The 16,183-nt window shown below is 36.7% G+C and overlaps 1 protein-coding gene and 1 long non-coding RNA gene across 5 annotated transcripts in view; one reads left to right on the forward strand and one right to left on the reverse strand.

Moving 5' to 3' along the window:
* Positions 1–16,183, reverse strand: part of LOC107758242 (galactosylgalactosylxylosylprotein 3-beta-glucuronosyltransferase 1) — an 89,207-nt gene that overhangs the window by 30,148 nt on the left and 42,876 nt on the right. For 2 of the 4 annotated variants that reach the window (XM_016575934.1, XM_016575931.1), the window contains exon 3: positions 1,838–1,955. The gene's annotated coding sequence lies outside the window, so the exon portion shown is untranslated. Of the gene's footprint in view, positions 1–805; positions 847–1,837; positions 2,030–16,183 lie in introns of those variants that run through there. The other 2 variants (XM_016575932.1, XM_016575933.1) reach the window with 2 other exon arrangements.
* On the forward strand, positions 1,235–1,703 carry LOC107758244 (uncharacterized). The gene is made up of 3 exons (XR_001641999.1): positions 1,235–1,311; positions 1,456–1,494; positions 1,663–1,703. It is a non-coding gene; the product is annotated as an uncharacterized LOC107758244 (long non-coding RNA).

The raw sequence follows: 16,183 nt of genomic DNA on the forward strand, positions 1-16,183 counted from the left end.
ACAGCATATGTTGGACGTGATACTGATGTTATGAAGAGGAGCGATTTTTCAACTAAATTGAAATACTTGCCTGCCATGGAGGCGGTGGATATAGGCTAAGCAACTAAGCCTGATTGCAAACAAGCTTTTTTTTAAAATATAAACTGCACATATAATATCTTATTTACATTGTGTCTACGTGTAGCGTTTGGCATTGAGTGAATTCTGATTGTCTTATGGTGAATGCGTGAGAGTTGGCAGTCCTGTATCTATTTATATTTCATCATTAATATCTTAATATGTTATTATCTTTTATATCAACTATTTGCACACAGGAGCATTATCCGACTCGGCTCCTCCCGACCGCAGACGCAGGTTTGACCGATTTAAGCATCCACAAACAACGCAAAACATAGGCATTTTGAGTTTCTGCAAGCAATTAGAAAAAAAAATCACTTCCTGTATTTCGCGCCACAGCAATGACGTCATGTGCAAACAACCCCCAGAATCCCCTCCAATCCACGATTAAAACGAGGGAACTTAATTCGTAGCCATGATTAAACTGAAACTAGAGAACAAATAAATAAGTAGTGGGAAGAAATTCTTAATTTGTGGCCACGATATATATTTTCCCGCATGTCATGTCTCCTAAATTATAGTACATTATATATTTTCGAACGTTCAAAACCACAAAAAACAAACAAACAAAAAATGATAAAAGTGTAGGAGTTTGCTCCACTGGATATTGCTGTCAGTCATTTAACATTTATATCGTAAAACGTCAAATATTAAACGTTTAGCTACGGAACCTAACGTTACATCTTACCTTCACCGTGACAGGAATTCAAACCGTAAACACACTGTAAAATCCAATAGTTTACCTTACTTAGATATAATTAGTTATCTTTACTTAGTTGTTATACTTACTCGGTTTTATTAAGTAACAGCTAATTTTTAGGCGAATAAAACAACTTACTTGCTGCAATGAGTAACTCTTACTTAAAATATTCAAGTAGCCGCAACAAAACCGATGACATTAATACACCAGGGGGAGGCAGCAGTGCGCTAATGTGTTGCTAATGTGCAACAAAACAACAGAAGAAGAAATACGGAAGGTTAGAGAGCATGCGCAACAAGCAACGTTTTTTGAATTTGTGCGCCGAATTTGCTGAGACTGCTTGCATTTTTACCACTGGACAAAGACTGATTACTTCTATACAATAATAATAATAAGGTAAGTTTCAAAAAAGGAACTTGCCTTTAACTGAATAATTATTTGTCATATTTAGGACAAGTGCTTGTCTTGTGAACACCGGCCTCAGTACACTGAAGGTAAGGTATTTCATTTTTAATCTCTTATACAGCAGTAGAGCAGTTTTTGACTCAATCATGTGCTACACTTTATTTACAATTTCAAATAATTTCTTGCGGATGAAGTATACATGTAGCCACTGTATTTCTTTTCTTTTTTCACAGATCTAAGAAAACACTTCACACCCTACAACCCCTAAAAATGTATGTTGCTACCTTAAATGTTTTCAATATTTCTTATTATATTTAATAATAATATTTAAAATAAACCATGTCATTGACTTCTTTATTGACACTTTGACAAACATATTTGTACTGTAATTTTTGAATGTCTTTAAACTTGTTTTTCTTTTTTTAACTTTTTTTTTCTAGAACCCAGATTTGACAGCAGTGCACACCCATCTGAGGCCGATTATTACTAGTACTTTTAATATTATATTTAAAGCTTCACATACCGAAAAAAATGACATAAATTGTATTATAAATAAATAAACAAATTTATTATTATTCATTATTATTGATTACATTATTATTGTTAACTTCTCACCCTTAGTTACAAACGACGGATGGCCACGAGCGTGAGGTCCAACTGTGACGGCCGCATGCTGGAGGTCATCCACCATGCTGTTGGCTCCCAGAGCATCCCATGCTGCGGTCCAAAGTTCCTAAAACACACAAAAAACAGACATCTTTGATACCCAAACTGCAGCTTCTGTCTGTTAATTTCAGAGAAGACAACCACAAGGTATAGTTGATGAGACCATTATTTTGCTGTCTTTCTTCCACCTCCTGTCCAACTGTTACAGTGATGAATGTTTCTTGGTCCCAAATCACAATATAATACACAGTAGAGCAATCCAGTGCTGATAAATGAATCCTTTTGCATTTGGAGCGGCATTTGTTTGCTCTCACTTTCCTTTAATCTCAGTGGTAATATTTGCAATACAGGAACAGCTGAATTAGCTGTCAGGTGTCCTTTGTGCCAAACCTCTTCCTAAGAAAATAATAATTCTGTTATGAAACTATTATCACTGAAACCCCTCCAGACACATATGAAAGCTGGGTATGATGATGCTGTGCCTTGAACCAAGCCTGTCTGTGTGTGTAGGCTGTAGCACAAATGCTGGTTGACTACAGTAGCGACAGTGTATTTTTAGCTTCTCTGGAGGCAGAAAAATTTAAGAGAAGAGAGAGAGTTGATTTTTTGAGAGCAGCATGGCCCCTGTGTGTGTGTGTGTGTGTGTGTGTGTTTTCTGATATTAAGCAGAAATACAGGGTTAGGAGTGCATGTGGTTGAAAAACAACAGTATATCTACAACAAAAAAAAAAAGTTTAAGCAGCTTTTATATCAGTTATTAGTAGAAATAATATAATCAGTCATCATTAAGGTCTTCATATCATCCAGAAAGGGTTTATTTTGCAATAATGAAAGGCTGACTGTACATTATCCCACTTATTACATGACTACTTGGCAAATAAATACATGGACGTTAAATATTGATATGAGTGAAATTAATTTATCATGTGAGATGAGGCTTCATCTCTCCGGTGGCTGTGCGGCAAAAGAGCCTTAAACGATGTAATAGGCCTGTTTTACCAAAATAATGCTGCTCCCTGGAAATCACACAGGCAGTCTCTACACGCACAGACTAGGCACACTCTGTGTATATGCTGAATTTTTAATTCAGGGTTAGTGACCCAAGAAGACAAAAGGACAAGGACAAACGGACATGTCATCCACTGAATGGCTATGTACTGATCAAAGGAAGTTAAGCAAAAGGCACCATGAATAGGGAACAAAATAGGGTATAAAACTATTTTTTTTTTTAGTGAAAGGGGTGCTTAAAGTCTACAAATGGAAATTTCAAATAACAGATTTCAAAAATTACATTTCTGTTATCATTTACTCGCCATCATGAAATATTTAGAGAAATCTCTCTCTCTCTCTGTCTTTTTTTTTGTCCTTACAATGGAAAGTAAATGTGTGAACTGGTAACCAAATCAATGGTAATCAAAGAAGATTAGAAAGAAAGAAAGTCATACAGGTTGACACAAGGGTGAGTAAATGATGACAGAATTTTCATTTTTAAGTGAACTCTCCCTTTGACCTCCAGAAAAGGTCAAACTAAATATCAAAAGGGCTGATTATTTTCTATTCATTTTATATGTGATTACAAGTCTTGCAGCCGTATTACTTTACCCTGTTGCATTTTTGGCTATAACCCCGATGGTCACACTTTATTTTAAGGTCCAGTTCTCACTATTGATTTACTATAAATTATGACTTTTTCCTCAATTAAACTCCTAATTTGCTGCTTATTAATAGTTAGTAAATAGTTGTTAGTAGTTGTTAAGTTAATGTATGGGATAGCATTAAGGGATCTAAAATATGGTCATGCAAAATAAGCCATAATATGTGCTTTATAAGTACTAATAAACAGCCAATATGTTAGTAATATGAATGCTAGTTAATAGTGATAATTGGTTCTTAAAATAAAGTGTTACCCATTAAATAATATCAAACAAATGTAATTAGGGGTGTGCGATGTTGACAAAAAAATAAGATATCTTGATATTTTATCTAACAATAATTAGACGATATTTTGCTGAGAGTGTTATTGTGCTGACATCTTAAGGACTATCGTAGACAGTTGACTCCTAATGTTTTTGATATTCTTTATATTCTGTGTGGTGGTCAGTTCACAGCATTGATAGAAAGTAGCTAATCTTTTTTCAATGAGTAAGTTGATTTTTACCTTTTATGGGCATTTTGACCTTTTTAAAGCCATTTTTATTTTCTAAAAGTGTGGATCATCTTTTGAGTCAAATTCTTACATTTAATCTAGTCGGTTAGAATAAGACTTTTGGGCTTTTACCAGGCAAATGAAATCAGTATCAACAAAATATATCTTTGCAATGCAGAGGAAACACAGAAGCTGCATCTGAAGTGGCATTTAGATGTATTTACACACTGAGGGACATGGAATGATTTAACCTGCAGTTACAAATGCATAAATAAAGTTTGAAATGATTTTTAAAAAATGTTAAAAAATGAAAAGATACTTTAAATGTGAAATTAAAACCGCCAACAGGTGTCAGCAAGTCACTGTTAATAAGTGAGTCATTGCGATTGAACCGAATCATTTGACGGTTGCTTGAATTTTGTGTTGATTCAAAATGCATTTTAATAGACTGAATCACGCAGTAAAAGAACGCACTCAAAATGCGCACGCGCACTAGTCTAACCTACTAGACTTCACGTCACGTATGCGTGCACTCTGTAGGTGTGTTTTGTTTGGTTTTTGTAATATACTCGATAATGTCAAATCGCACATCGTTAAAACAGCAATTAGATATTATCGCAGACGATGTATATCGCACACCCCTAAATGTAATTATACACAAAATGTAGGCTATATAATGAAATAAAAAATGACAACAAAATGTATAACAGGATTGAAAGAAAGAGGGGTGCCCATTTAGTTTGAATTGAGCTGTGACTAGAGAAAGGCTAGCAAATTTTGGCAAAAAAAAAGGAAATGTAATTTATTATTATTATTATTATTATTATTATTATATATTTTTTACATGTCCTGCTGCAAATAATGTCCATATAATGTCACTTCTTGGGGGTGTTACAATCTTTAGGAATTTTTGTAATGGGGTGGAAATCAAAAAAAGATATGATTATTATGCATTTGGTCATTACAATTAGTTAATCATTAAAAATAATTTTACTATTTTATTTGACATTTAATATAATATTATTTCAAAGGATTATGGTATAACAAAAATGTTTATGGTTGTAATTGTTAGATACAGCTAAAGGGTAAAGACCTCTGAGGTAGGACCAGGAAAAATGGGAGGAGGGTAGGAGGAGCGATACAGAAATAAAAATAGCTACATTTTATGTTAGGTTGATTTTATGTCAGGTAATAGTTAAAACTATGTGGTATTTGCACCTACAAAATGCTTTAAAAGTCGTAGTTGTTGAAAGTGCCAGAAGAACAAGGTTAGAATGCCAAATAACGCAGTCTAAATCACACACATCATAATCAATCCCTGTATGACAGGGTGGCCTTGACAATGTTATGCATCAACCCACACTTAACCAGCTGTAAACAGAATGCCTGCATGTCAATAACTACCATCCCATTGTGATGAGAACCTTCCAAAATAGTTGTGGTCTCTCAGAGGTGCTAGAGTCACTCACCTCAGTCAACCTCACACTAAGTTTGTAAGCAGAAAAGCTGGCGCAGTGTCCATCACTTACAAGAGGATTTTGAGTTACATGGCCCAGGGATTTTTAATCTCAGTAATGAAAGATGGAGTTGATAAAGCAACTTTTCATGAATGCTGATATTTCTGCTGCGCCTGCTCTGAACAAGCTAATTGGAATGCACTCCCAGACCTGAGAGCATGGAATACAGCACAACGTATTAAAGCCCCGTCCAGCTCATTTTCTGTCCCTGCTTATATATTCACTCATTTCCTGACCGCTGCTCCCCGCTTTGTACGTGTCCCAGTAATGACTTAGAACGCTGCTAAGAAAGGTGGCCTGACAGGTCATTATTGATATTCACAGAGCCCATTTACCTGATGATCTCAGCAAAGATGAAGACTAAAAAGTGCAAGCTTGACACCAGTAGTAACTGTCCTCCAAATGAACAGATGAATATCTCCAGTGTTTTTCATAGTGAAAGGCGGTTTTGTATGATCTATCTATCTATCTATCTATCTATCTAGGGAATGAGCATTCCCTTGCACATTTCTACCTCCGGATGCCGTTTGCACTGTTATGGTCATTGGCCATATATAAACATATGCTATTTACGTACCTCACTGTATAATGCACCTTCTGTTTATACTCACTGTATAATACACCTTCTGTTTATACTTTCCTTGCACCCTATGTTGTATGTACAGTCATTTGCATTGAGCTGGTCTCTGCCCTCCTACCTCATAACTTGCACTATATGTCATAAAGCTTAATGTATATACACATAATCTATATTTATTTATATACTCTGTTATTTGCACTTCTGGTTAGATGCTAACTGCATTTCATTGGATCTGTACTTGTACTCTGCACGGTGACAATAGAGTTGAATCTAATCTAATCTAAAAATTATAGTAAAAGTGTAGTAACCATGTTTTTTTTAGCGCATTGATTAGGCTACCATTTGTATAACCACAGTTTTACTACAAATACCATGGTTAAACTATAGTTAGTGTAGGAAGACCATGGTTAAATGTGTGGTTACCATGGTTTAGCTATAGTAACCATGTTTATTTTTTTTATGGTTAATTTTCATAAGGTTCTCATCACAACAAGACTGCAATCACTTCCTGTTAATAAATGTAACCAGGTGGAAAAGGTTGACATGACAGTCTCAAGACTGGTTATCCAAGCCCTGGATTAAGTGTACTGCACATACGGTGTGTATTAATGCTGCTCTCATCCCTTGGTTAAATGTTACACTGGCCCTTTAAGAAACGTGACTGTGTGACTGTCTGGGAGAGGCAGAACACATAGATATACAAATGCCACTTAGTAAATCAGAAATTAAAGTTATCATTAAAGACAATATTCTGTCTGTCTGTCTCTCTGTCTGTCTATCTATCATGGTCTATAGTTTGGCAGTCTCTCTGTATATTTAATCAGATCTGTCTAATCAGTCACTGCCATTGAGAGGTTTGAGTATATAGGTATGTATATGTTTTCTACAAGTTGTCAATGAAGTTCTTAAAGGGGTCATATGATGCTTTTTTAAAGATCATTATTGTCATATGACCCCTTTAAACATTTAATCATAATTCTTGGACATAGTGAACAGCTCCATCATGGCCCCATGGCGCTATGTACACAGATTAACATCTCTGCATTTGTATGCATCAGCTCTATACTTTGCTCCGCTCAGTGTTGTTAAATAACCTAATCAGCCAGAAGGAGATGGAGGAAATGCTATTCCCACTTTGATTTAGAGGGGAGTATTTTTTCAGCAAGGGTAAGTGAAGTAGGTCTAAGTCATTTGCACCGAGATAGATGTGATTGATGGTGAGAGTCCTGTCTTCAGCGTACTAGCTCAGCACTGACTAGAGATTCAAAGGCTAGCCTCAGGCTGGCCATGTCACACTGAAAACCAGCACCAAGACCTGTCCTCCTTCCACCATTCCATTTATTTTCAGTTTGCAGATTGTAATCTGAAGGGCCAGCCACAAAATTCAGGCTGAGGCCAGAGATAGCAGCAACTGGAATTGGTGCCCAGACTGATGTGGATTAGTTACGATGGCTCTTGTGTTGATCTGAGATATTTATGAAGACTCTGAGCCATATTAATCAACATTGTGTTTATTAAACCCTTTTAAATGTATTTTGAAAAAAAAAATGTTTCTGACAGAACAAGAAACTGTCTTCACATACAACATTGCTTAAAACCAAGAAAAAAAAACAGATTCATTTGAGAAAAACTGATTTGTTGCCATATAGCAGATTTTCTTTTATGTCTCTGCCAATTAGACTTCAGTAACATAAAACCCTGTGTAAATCTGCTTGCTTTTCACATGAGACTTTTGGAAAGCTTGTGTGGTCCAAAATGCAGATCAAAGTCTAACGCGTCTAATTTTTTTTTTACTGAATTTCAGAAATCTTTGTTCCATTTTTTAGAGGCTTAAATAAAGCGCAGCCATTTAGAAATAATGAAATATCCATTTACCATTGATTTACCACTGTTAAAGTGAAAGTAATAAAGCATGTGCAGTAATATGCCATTATGCATGCTTTTCATTATAGTGGACACTGGCCCTGATGCTGTAAATAGGCACAATATCAATACACACATACTGTATCTTAATCTTTGAAGACTACAGATTCAGACAAACATGAACCCTGTTATGCTTTCATTATAGCAAATACAGCTGTATGATGCCTCATACTTCATGCCGTGGGCTGTCTATGATCATGTTAATATACTAATGACCAAAGTATTTTAGTCATCACATGGTCAAAGGTCATTGAAGCACAACCCCAAGTATTTCTCCCTAATAAGAGACTTTCAGCTGAACGGAGCTGTTGTGTGGATGCTGATAATAGCCTTCCAGCATTGATCTTCAGTTCACTGATCACAGCATTTTTAGTTGCTAACTCAAAAGTTAATCAAACTGGGAGAAAGCACAGAGTGGAGGCCGTCTAATGAGGTAGATGTTGAGGAATTCTCACTCTTGGGACTTTTCTGAGTCACAGCTTCCAATAATATACATGGACATGCTGGAAAAAGAAATTCCGAATTATGAATTAGATCTTTGCTAATTAAACCATAGGGAAATCACCTGGGGTTGAAAAGAGTTTTTACCCCCCAGATGGAGACTAATTGGTGTGGGTTTTAATAAGGAGTGAGCAGACAGGTGTATGTTCCTATCTGAAACTAGGCCAGGTGTAACATTATTTCTGTTAGCACCATTCAGTAATACATAGTAAACTGAAGACCCACAGAACAAATTAAGTCATACAGATTTTTAACAACAAGGTGAGTACAATTACTTTCATTTTTGGGTGAACTATTCCTTTTACATTCCTGTTCCTTTCTGAAGCTGCATATTTTAGAATTCTTAATGCTAAATTCATAGATTAACCTGAACACAAGTGTTCATTATATAAGGATAGCTAATCTGTTTTTGTAATGGTGAAAGTCATTTAAGACCCTATTCACTTTTTTTTCTTCCTAGAACAGCGTTATGAATCTCTTATCATCCAAGATAAGTTACATGACCTTTGAAAGTTGGACAGGAGGTTCACACTCTCTGAAGGTCAATTACATGTTAAAGGTCTATTCTCTGCTAGTCTCTTTCGTATTGTCTTGTGGCATAAAGTATGTTATGCATTGCTACATATTCTTGCCAAGACCTGCCTTAGACAGGAACAGACTGTGTTATTATAGTTACATATAGTGTTACATTGAGTGACCAACCACAGTTTTCGTTTTTAGTCTAGGGTGGACTGACATATACAATTCAAAACTTTATTTGCATTTATTTGATTAGTAAAACAGCAATATTGTGAATTTTTACAATTTTAATTATTTTTCAGGAGCCGTTATGCCAGTCTTCAGTGTCACATGATACTTCAGAAGTCATTCTTATGCTGATTTGGTGCTCAAGAAACATTTCTTATTAATATCTATGTTAAAAACAGTTGTGCTGCTTAATATTTTTGTGGAAACTGATTCTTTTTATGAATAGAAAACAGAATTTATTTCAAATAGAGATATTTTGTAACATGTTGATCAATTAAATGCTTCCTTGCTGAATAAATGTATTAAAGTCTTACAGATCCCAACCTTTTGAAAGGTAGATTATGTTGTAGCACAATAATAAACTAATGTTTATGTAACATGGGTAAATAACAAATTCATTTACCACGATAAGGAGAGGTAGGAACACATTTCCTGACGTTCTCCATTTGTCAATATCAACCACAGGAACTGCGAGACCTTACCACACCAATTAAAATAATTTACACTGCGACACATGAAATGGTGCCCTATGCAATTTCCTATGCAAACATCAATACAGCTCTGTTGCTCTCTTAATTGCATAATTACTCAGACTGATGATGTGAGTGATTCTGTCCTTTAGCTTGCTGTCACATGCTCTGAACCATAGGTGTGCTACTGCAAGCCACAATAATATGTTGATTTACACTGATGCCTCACTTGAACATAAAGGTAATTAAAGTATACAGCCGTTAGCACCATCTCTGTGGAACTCACTAAAACATGGATGACAATACTAACTAGAGAACTTGCATTTATATGAACACATGACAAATGTATGACAAAACATGCTTATATGAATGGAGATATTCTCTGAATGGATATACATGGACTATGATGCTATTCCTTTCTGTGGCCAGGGATACCGGAAAACACAACCACAGCTTAAAGGATCTGTGAGATTAATAGAAAGAAATCTTGTTTACTGGCTTATGGCTTCAGAATGGCCCTTTCAAAGTGAAGCATCCAGCCATAAAAAACCCTCCTTTATACTCTTGGACATTATTTTGCACTGCTGCATATGTACTATAAGAACAAAGACAGTCTCTGATGGAGGCATGCCAGCATTGACCCCACCAGGGACTGCAGATCCATTTGACTAGGACTTAAAAAGTGCATTAATTTCCACATCATTACATCCCATAAAAACCGGCCATCACATCCTAGAAGTAAATATGGAAGTAAAACTGTCATTGTGTTACTTACAGCATGATTTCTTTGAAATATGTCAGTTGGAAAGCACTGCAGACAACAAAAGGAGAATATGCAGTTATAAAGCAAATGTAATATTACACAAGTCAGACGGTTGTTCCTGAATGAATGACTGGTATAATGACTTGTTTCTTTCGGTTGAGTGAGTGATTCAATGACTCATTTATAAAGACAGTCACTTTTGTTACTAAAAAGTAACGCTTTTAAACAAATCGATGTAGTGAATGATTCAAAGACTCTTTTATAAAGACAGGCTGCATTTGAATATGCATGCTTCTCTATACCATCTAGTAGGTGAAAAACAATGTGTGAAAAGTGTATATGTCAAAATTCACACTATTCAACAGTATGCGAAACCCTAGTGACCGACTACTTCCTGCGAGATTCTGAAGTGTGCATCCAATGCACACTTTACTATAACGATTTGTGAACGGCAGTGAAGCGACACAACCGACGCTGGTCACATGGCAATGACAACATGACAAATGTAATAGGTCTGGATTGCATTCATGCCACACACATTCATACTATGCATTTAGACCATACCTTCTAATGGTTGTGAAGTAAGTATACAAAAAAGTACCTATTCAGAGTATGGGATTTTGGATGGAGCTATAGTCACTTTTGTTACTTCATGAATCAGCGAATCAGTGGCTTAGTTAATACAGGATGTGCTGTACCTTCTCAGGTTGTTCAGCGTGGCTCTACGCTAGAGGTTATGTCCTTGAATAAGGAAATGTAATACAGCAGACATTCCTTCTGACCTGATAGGATTTCTCATCTCATCTAACATTTTCTGGCATTTTACAGACAGCAATATACCGAGTGCTTACTCCAAAGTCACATTTTAATGTACTCAGCGGCAGATTAATATGACAGAAGGAAAGAACTGCTGACACGTGGGGATGTTTTGTATCGGCAGCAGCAGAGGTGCGGTGTCAGTGATTCAGAGCACAAGGAGTGACTGCAGAGAAACCTGACACCTGACTGGCTTCTTAACCCACTGTAGCAGCACTACCAGTGTCATCATGGCATTTGAACAAGCAGAGAGTGAAGATAAGAGACTGGATGCTAAGCCGGAGTGAGACAGAAACAGGTGCAGAGAAGAAACAGCAGTGCGATATAAATAAATAAATAAATCGACACAGGTCTGTTCTGATAGGGTTGAGGACAGCAGGGAAAACGTGTAGTACTAATAATACAATTCAACTAAAATAATCAAAGAGACTTTTAAAAGCTTATTAAGTATATAGGTCCTATTTCACATGAATAATTTTGCTTTGTTAAGTATGGCTGAGTAAATTTTCCCCAACTGATTGTGATCGTAATTTTAATGATCCCAATAGGTATTCTTATTATAAGATTTTACTGTGAGTGTGTATTTGTACAGCACTTCCCGTCATCCATGTCACTTTGTTCTGCTGAAAGAATAGTCTGGGTTTAAATAATGTTCGAATGTTCCCCGTATCTGTGTGTCCTGCGCCATTTTTCAGCACTCACCATTGATGAATCTTCAGCGACACAGCAAAATAAATTATATCTTGCCTGAGGTGTGAATGTGAATTTACCATCTGTACTGAATGCGATTCTGTAAGAAGCATTGTGTCTACCACATACAATTGCAATATCTTTCTGTTGAGTGGTCCTCGTGGGCTGCAGGCAGAAAGTGTGACCAGTGCAGTCCGATTTAAGAACAATGACTCGTTTAAGTGAATAAAAAACATACGAGACCAGTGTAGCCTGATTCACAAAGCAGTTACTCTTATGAACTGGTTATTTTAGTGAATCAAGAACCAATACAATTTGAATTGAAATCTTATGAATCGTAATCAGGAAATCTGTGTTGATTCCCAGCCCTATGTTGAGTCTATGCATGGTAATACTAATAAATGCTCCACTTGATGCCCATTTTAAAATCTACATTTTTTTTTCCATGTTACTTTTACATATGCAATTCTGAATTGATTTAATTCCATTACAGATAATGTATTTATTATATTTGTTTGAATAATTGGAAAAGAACAAACATCAATGCTGGTGCTTATATCATTAACAGCCAAGGGGAAACATGTAACATCTGACCAAACCATTGAACTATAAAAGTAGAAAACACAAGCTCAAACAAATCTCTATAGCAATACTGCAGATTGAGTGGAAGTGAGTGGGAATTCAGCTACTGAGTAAAGCAATGTATTAAGTAGACTTTATCGAATTGTGGAGGTCAAAGATGCCATGAAGTTGGCTGCAATGTGCTTTATATTCACTCAAAGGTCTTAAATTAGTTTCTGGTGTATTTCTGAGGGCTGTAAGAGGATCCTTTGACTGCCCACATCAAATACTTGTATACACAAATGAGTTAGATAGTTCTTTGTTTATCTATACATGGCGTCAGATTGCACAATTGTGCTCCAGAAATATATCTCTGCTATTTTGAATCTTCCGTTTAATGTGTTCATGTTTATTCTTAAGGATACAGTGTCTCCTCTGCTGAGTAAAGCTATAATGACCTCCAGTATCTGTCTGGGCTGAGATGAGATGGACGCTTGCATGAACAGATAGTGTAAATCTGCCTTAAGGGTCTTGTAGAACAGAACAGCTTAAGTCCAGCAAAGCACACTCATTATGGCAAATAATGGCCCACACTTCAAGCTTCAATCTAGTCTGCTATTCATATGACTGTAGTTCTTATACCGCCGATCTACACAGCCACCCACAAAGGCAAAGAGGTTCTTCTCTCACTTGTAATGCTGTCGTTTCAGACTGTTTGATTTGGGAACGGGATAAAATACATGAAACTGAGCTGAATTCATTCCCAAGAGCCGAGGGACAGATTGAATTGAAAAGATTGATTGCTCTTGCGCTGCATGAGATTAAAATTCATCCCTGACTTAGCGGTGTTCCATTTTTTGAAGTTCCAATAAAAACTCCTTAAGCTCACTTGTGAATTAACATGTTAGTGCTTCCGATTTTGTGCACATCTACAAGGATATTATACAACACAGGGACTAGTTAAACATTTAGTGAAAGGATAGTTTGCCAAAACTGAATGTCGTCATTTGAAGGTGACGACAACATTTTAATTTTGGAGTAACTATCACTTTAACCGAAGGCTATTTTACACATTCATAAATCTTGCATGCTATATACTGTGCAGATTGTGGGCATTATACAACTTATTTAACAGCACCAACATGTGTTTTTGTTTTTTTTTTGTCATTTTTTTGCTCTTACTGGAAAACAGAACTACCATATCACATTAGGGAGGACCACTATGGTGTACTGCCTCAGGGCCTCCAACTGCTAAAAAGTTGAGCATCCATCTTGCAAATCCCCACAGAGGATTGTGGGAATCTGGATTTATATTTTTCAGCAGTGAAGGTTCTTGCCCTCCCTAATATTGTGTGTTCATTTCATCCTGTGCAGTTATTTATTAATGATGTACTCTAGTATTCTAAAGCGTTAACCATTTTAATATGTACTAGGCAATGTCTTTCACGTTTATGTCCTCACCTTCCCTTTTCCCATTCAAACCGCCCATCTCACTTCACACATATTTATCATGCATTCATTTCTAGCATTTAAGACGTGTTGAGTTTGTGTTGCTATTTGCATAGCTTAGCAGCTGTGTGCAAACAGGCTAGGAGCATGTAAACGGCATATGGAAGTACTCGCGATAAACGCTCCACACTGGAAATGCTCTACAATGATGGGATTACTCCAAAGAGCAAAAAGAAACACACAGAAAAGAGAAAAAGATTTAGTGTGGATTTACTACACACGCTTTGGCTCATTTGCTTGCATTACTCGCAGCCATACCAATGCTAAAATCATGTCACATAAACAAGCCACAATGCCATGGGTTTGTCTCAGTCTCTGTGTGGGACATTCATGGATTTAATTGTGAGTTTGACTCAATTGCGAACTTATCAGTCGCGCTCCCACACAGCTGTAAGTAGACTCTTTGGAGTATTGCGGCAGCTGTAATTGAACACATGCAAGATATGAGGATTTTCTGATGATATCAGATCAGTCTCAGGCGCAAAGGTTACATCCTGTTTCAAATGTGGACGCATCCTATTGATTTCTTAATGAGCAGATAAAGAATAGCCTATTAATAGAGCTTGTTCTGTTCATCGCGGCTGAGAGAGAGGAGCAGAAATTTTTATTCTTTATAAAACTTTAAGGCTCCACAGAAAGCGTTAAGAAATTAATTACTGTTCCAAATTGTGAGAGGATTTTAACAGGCAAGGCTGCTGAGGCGCATGGATGTCAAATCAAATGAGAGATGTCATTATCCCCGTGGGTGGGATGTATGGACGCATGTCCCTCCATTTGTGCTATGCTGATGGAGTCAAACTCACAACAAATCTATTTTATACAGTTTTAATCGATCTATCTATCCCTCTACAGGTATCTGTCTACTGCATATATTAGAACATTTCTAACTGATCTTAGGCAGTTTCTAATATACTTGTAATGACAATCATAAAAGGACCTTTTAGTGAGTTTTGTAGCTATAATTTAATGTAACTCATTTTTAAATACTCAGCAAGAAGACCAATAGTGTCTTTACATCTAAAAAGCAAAGAAATCTGTTTTATTGTGCATTAGTGTAATTATAGATAGTTACATAGGTTGACCCTAATTAGCCAAGCAATTTCAAAGTCATTTTTGTAGATACATATCTGCTAGCTTGCATCTATGGCAAATATCTTATTTTATATCCACTGTGTGCCTACTGTTTATTGATTTTCTGCCTATGTTTGCTATATGTGCTTTCAAACATGTTAACCCCTATAAGATGTGATAGGGTTGTACAGAGTGCAAAGGTAGGGGAGGCACAACAGCTGGTAGACATCTGGTGTTAATTAACTAAGAACTGCTGATCAGCCCGGGTCTCTCTTACTCTCTCTACAGGAGCAGGATGTGCCACTGAAACACTCCTGTGCTGGAAAGGACAGTCTTTCCATTCAATTCATCACATCCAGCCTCCTGGTGCTTTCAGACCATGTTTGTGCACCTTTGTATGTTGGTGTGTGTTTGAGACAGCCATTGTGCTGCTATCTAAAGCTGCAAGACTCCAGGGGTGTGGACTCGAGTCACATGACTCGAGACTTGACTCGCTCTGCGTCCGAAATCGCATACAGTATGCAAAAAAACAGTATGCGAGGCGAGTAGTATGTCCGAATTCATAGTATTCGAAAAACAGTAGGCGAGAAGTACCCGGATGACCTACTACTTCCGCCCGAATTCCGTAGCATGCATACGATGGACACTTTACTATCCCATGAGGCCACGGGAGAGGAGGCGTCATATTCGAAAATGGCGGAAGGCGGCGACGCGGCTCTTTTCAAGTGCAAGTACCTCAGGGAAAAACGTTGTTCATTGTGGTTAAATTGCACTTGCCATCAAAGGTTTTGAGTAAGTAAACGAGTTATGTAAAATGTACTTTTTTACTGTTATTCAGGTGCTGTTGACTCTGAACGTAGTAAATACTAACACTTCAAGCAAAGGTCTTTGCATTTATTGTGACAGATCTTTTGTGACAGAGCAGGGACTTGAGGGCAAAATTTCTGCCGCTCAAGTCAAAAAAAAAAGGGGGAGCACAAAAAAAAAAAATAAAAAATAAG

Source organism: Sinocyclocheilus rhinocerous, unplaced genomic scaffold, assembly GCF_001515625.1.
Source record: "Sinocyclocheilus rhinocerous isolate Xijiao unplaced genomic scaffold, SAMN03320098_v1.1 scaffold23, whole genome shotgun sequence".
Classification (NCBI taxonomy): Eukaryota; Metazoa; Chordata; class Actinopteri; order Cypriniformes; family Cyprinidae; genus Sinocyclocheilus; species Sinocyclocheilus rhinocerous.